We start from the raw sequence: 5647 nt of genomic DNA, 5'->3' as shown, positions 1-5647 counted from the left end.
TATCCGCTGTTTGCTGTGTGGTCAGCTGTAGTCTCGCGTTGCCAAACCTCAAAAACCTGTCGTCATGCCTCCCCTTCCCGTTTAGAGAAGCCTGATTTTCTAGCAGGGGCTTTTCTAATTATTTCAGGGGATTTTAATGAAACACCCGATGCATCTCCCGATCCTTTTCCTCCTTGAACGAGTCAAAGCCCTCAAAATAGCATTATTATCACTACATTATGCAATGATCTATGTGTTGAGGATGCCTGGCGTTATTTCAATCCGGATGCAAAGGGTTCTACCTGACCAACAAAACTATGTCACGTAAATCTAGAATAGATTTATTCCTAATTCCCCCCTTTTTGTTACAATTTGTTATAGATGTAGATCATCGGTTGGCTCCCTTTTCTGATCATCACTTGATTTCCCTGAGTTTACAAGCTACTAAAAAAATCCAAAGGATATTGGAAATTAAACAACACACTTCTTAAAGATACTACTCTCATTGAAAACATCAAATCGTTAGCTAAAGTTTTTTTTGCAAGATATGACTTGGGTCATGGAAGTAGATGGGAATTTTTCAAATATAAAGTCAGTGGTATGCAGTAAACAGGCAAAGAGCTGATGCACTTAAAGAACCTTAGAGAAAAAGAGATGATGAGCAAGCATGACAGTTTTCTAAAGAAAGATAATCTATCTGAAGAAGAGGAGTCTGTATTCAAGTCTTTACAACTAGTATTAGAACAGCTTTACACACATCTTGCAAAGGGTGCCTTTGTAAGGTCAAGAGTAAAATGGATTGAAGAGGGAGAAAGAAACACGAGTTACTTTCTTCCACTTGAAAAGAGAAACTACAAAAGAACATCTGTAACTGCACTTAAAATGAACAATGTTTTATGCAAAGATCCCATTACAAAATCAGCATTTGTCAATTCCTTTTATGAAAACCTTTACAGCTCTCAGTTTCAGGAAGATGGTTGTGAAAGCTACATATGCCACATTCAGAATTATGTCCCTGTAATTGAGATGATTTCCACTCAGTTTGTGATTCACCTGTGTCAATTGAAGAAATTAGAGAGGCGCTGAATTCAATGAAAAAAGGGAAATCACCCTGATGGCCTGTCAGTTGAATTCTATAGACAGTTTTGGGAGATACTAGAAGACCTGATTTTTAATGTTTCAAGATTGCATTAAAAGTGGGGAAATGGTCTCCACTATGAAACAGGGCCTTATTTAATTGATTCCGAAGCCCGATAAAGACCCTTCTCTCATTGACAATTGGAGACCAATTACTTTATTAAATATTGATTACAAATTGATTGCTCTGGTTTATGCCAAAAGATTAAAGAAAGGAATAGATACCATTATAAATGAGACTCAAACAGGATTTATGAAGGGCCGTTACATAAGCTCTAACATTTGTTTAGTCTTGGACCTTATAGATTATTCAGATGCGGTTGTCTTATTTTTGGACTTCTGTAAAGCCTTTGACATAATCAAACATAAATTTCTCTTTAGGTCTCAAACTTTTTGGATTCAGTGAAAATTTTATCAAAGTAATTTGCATGTTTTCCAAAGATATAAATAGTTCTGTGTTACTAAAGCTTAATACTTCCAAAATATTCAGTATCAACTGAAGTGTATGACAGGGATGCCCAATTTCGCCATTTTATTCATTTTGGTTGTGGAACTTCTATTTCTAGATATTCAGAATAATGCACATTTGTATGGCTTAACCATTTTATAACAAAGAAATCAACATTTCCCAACTGGCTGATGATACTACTCTTTTCTTAAGAGACAAAGACCAGGTCTCACATGCCCTTAATGCTGTAACTGCAATTTATATTGCATCAGGATTACAACTGAATATTTCTAAATGTGAAATCAAATGTTTATTTGACTCTGATGATAAAGAACTGGAAAGTATTCCTGTAAAGGACTGTGTTAAATATTTAAGAATACATCTGTCAAAAAACCACTTAGTCAGACTACATTTGAAATTCTCTCCTAAAATTAAGACAACCAAAACTATATTTAATAATTGGCTACAAAGAGATCTTTCTACACTTGGGAGAGTACTTTTGTCCAAGGCAGAGGGACTGTCTTGTTTTGTGTACCCCTCATTATCGTTATGTGTAAATCCTGCTACTTGTAAAGATATCAATAAGACCTTTCTTGACTTCATCTGGAAAAATTTGTCTCACAAACTTAAAAAGTCAGTCCTTTGTAATAAAAGAGCTGAAGGCGGTCTGGAAGTGTTGGATTTTGTTGACATAAATAACACTTTCAAGATCAACTGGTTGAAAAGATGTTTGATCAGTACTGATTCAATATGGTATTTCATTCCAAATAATGTGTTTAATAACAGAGGTCTTCAGTTTTTACTGAAATGTAATTATATTCTTGAAAGATTACCCGTTAAATTGGCTAGGTTTCACCAACAAGCTTTAATGGCCTGGAAAATATGTTTCCTGCACAATTTTTCCCCACATAAAGCTCTTTTGTGGAATAATTCAGACATAACTATAAGGAATAAGTAATTGTTCTACTCCAGCTGGCATGAGAGGAATATTGACTTTGTTCTTGATGTTTTCAACAACAAGGGTAATATTCTCATATATGAACAATTTATAACATTGAAAGAGTTTCCAATACCTTTCAGAGAGTTTATTTCTGTGATCAAAGCCGTTCCCAGTGGTCTAACTACACTAATGAAAACTCATCTTAGCTTTGGTAATGATCACAAAGTTTATCCAGAACTCAGATTGGAAGGCGTGGGCTTACTTGAGAAATCTTGATGTAATAAATATATAAGACAAATTCTTCATTCACACAACCAACTTACACTGAGAGGAACATTTTTATAGAACATGCTTATTCCTGGTTAAGGCCTTACAAATATTGTATACCAAACAAAGTTAAGGAAGTGCACATTAAAATTTGACATAAGATATATCCATGTAATTCTATGATATCCAAATTTGTGGCTATTGATGATATCTGCGTTTTTTTGTGAAAAAGAAAGTGAGAATCTGTCTCACTTGTTCTTTGAATATAAATTTGTGTCCGAATTTTGTGAAAACCTTGCAAAATACTTATTTACCATTATGAACACTACCCATGTTTTTGACATGAAATATATAATATGTTACTATTGCAATTATAACAAGACCATTGAAATTATTGTGATTTTTAAAAATTCTTGTTGCCAAATACTTTATACACAAACAAAAATTCCATAATTCTATACCAAAATTACACTTTTTTTATATTGAATTGAACTATTTTATAAAACATTAACCCTAGTGAATAATAACAAGAATAACATTTTCCAAAATCGTTACAATAAGATTTTTTTACCAATTACCAATTGCACTAGAATTTGTATTTTTTTTTTATATTTATAGTTTGTTTTAGTATTTTCTTAATACCTGCATTCTGTTTTGTATGATGTAAGAATTAATGTAAATTGTTGATCTGTATTTTTTGAATAAAAAACATAAAAAATAAAATAGGCTGCTTTTCGACGAGCTGTTCTAAATACTGTACTATCACTCCCTTCGCCAGTAGAAGTCAGTATAATTCAAAATGTTCAGGAGAAATGTGCCTGGTAAATTTGTTCGTCTGCTTTCTTTTTTACTTTTTTTGTGGGATGCAGCTGCCACCGCGAATAGCTTATTTTCTTAACAAATACAACGACATGAATCAAAAAGATTAGGTCTCGATCTTTTGCCAAGGCTGCACTGCAGCATCTACTCACAGGTATTATCCCACTACTGGACAGCACGGGGGATTTGACCTGCTTCGTTTCCGACCTGGGACGGTTCACCCCTCCTTAGACAACCTGGTGGTCCCGGGCTCCCCCAGGAACACCATATCGATACCGAACTTAGCGTGGACACCCGTTCGACATAGCATGCTGCAGCCCAGAGCTCCTCAACTCACTTGATCCACCAACCTCAGCCTCCCAGTGACTTGGATTACAGGCACATGTCACCGCACCCGGCGAGATATTCAGCTGCAGGTAAAGGTGATAGAGATAGGATAGTGTAGCGAAATTTTAGTTCCGTCTCTGAAGTCTATGTCAGTCTTGTCAAAGCAATGCATTTGATGTGTATTTATTAACTGATCATACAGTATGTGTGACAGGGTAGGAACTGAGGCAGTCTTTCCGATGCCACACTGATTAGTTAAATGTATAAAAACAGAGAGGAAGAGACTACTCTCCATCTTTACTTTTATCTCAACAGTTATGGGAGAATACAGTTTTGAACCTTTCTACTGTCTGGGTCAGCTCTAAAATAAATGTAAATTACTTTTTGAAAGAAGTACAGCCTTCGTATGTAAGTATGGACTTTCCCCTCTTGTGCCATGCTTGTCGTGTTGACAGTGTGTAAAAGTGAGTAAAACCACAGATAGAACAATGAGCCAGATATTTCACCGGATATGTAAATGTGAATAATCCGGTTGGGGGTTCCACTCACTACCACATATGAGAGGATATGAGAGGATATAAGAGAGATATGAGAGGAAACCCAGAGGCCGGCAGTGGGAGAAGATTGAGTGAAAAGGATGGCCGACACGCCCACTTCACAGAGTAGGCGTTCCCTAACGGAAATATTCAAATGCATGCTAGAACACGCCAATAGGATCTTGCTAGCTCGTGCTTTGCTCTGGGCCCCCTCCTGGCTTGTTCTACCCACTACGGCTCATTTGTTCCCATTGGAAACGACAGGCTGTGGTTTTCTTGGGTTAGTTTATCACAAATCTTTGGTAAAACACATCCGATCCTCTCTCTGGATTGTTAGTGTAGAAAAGGTCCATGGAGTTGGTGGAATCGTCCTTTAGTTCATGGCCACTTGCTGGCCGAGTGCGCTTCAATTGGGTCAGGTGGAAATGGCTGCGGAGAACTGCTTGGAGCGCACGCTTCAAACCTACTGTGTTTAAAAAACTATTTTTTTTAACCTTTATTTAATTTGGCAAGTCAGTTAAGAACAAAATCTGATTTACAATGACAATGGACAATGATCACATCCCCTACAGATTATCACAGGCCAATTATGCCATTGACGTATGGTTAAAATGTATCGAAATGACATGTACATATGAAGACAAACCTGGAAGGATGAAATTTGAAACGTAATTATTATTTGCCGAATTGATCAACCCTGATATCAAACTGATTGAATAATTGATAACTGGTTCGATTTATTTGCATTATCATTCTCATGATTATGAATAAATGGTTATGATCCTAAATGACTCAATCATCATTCCTATTGGTCTGAATTGCTGAATTAACTAATTATGTTAATGAGATTGTTATTATTTGACTTTTGTGATTATGAATTTGATTGGATACATGTTATTCTGTTTCCTTTGTTATGCAGCACAGACAAATTACCCCGTAAATATACCACTTTCTGGTTAAAGGAATTTCTGCCTCAGTCTCCTCCATTCCTTTCAGTCACCTGACCCGTGACCTGACCACCTGTTCACCTTCACTACTGTCAGTCATCCTACCTGTGGAGCTACCCACACAGATTCCAATAATCTGTCAGTATGTTTTATTTGACTGTCAATGGTCTGTTCACGTGGTTTCCTCATCATTAGTTACTTATGTTGTTGCAATATAACATATAAAGGAGTCAGCAGTGTGTGTGAT

This window comes from Oncorhynchus masou, chromosome 19 (genome assembly GCF_036934945.1).
Source record: "Oncorhynchus masou masou isolate Uvic2021 chromosome 19, UVic_Omas_1.1, whole genome shotgun sequence".
In the NCBI taxonomy this organism is placed as follows: Eukaryota; Metazoa; Chordata; class Actinopteri; order Salmoniformes; family Salmonidae; genus Oncorhynchus; species Oncorhynchus masou.
The sequence above is the reverse complement of the archived record's forward strand: the minus strand, read 5'-3'. Positions refer to the sequence as shown.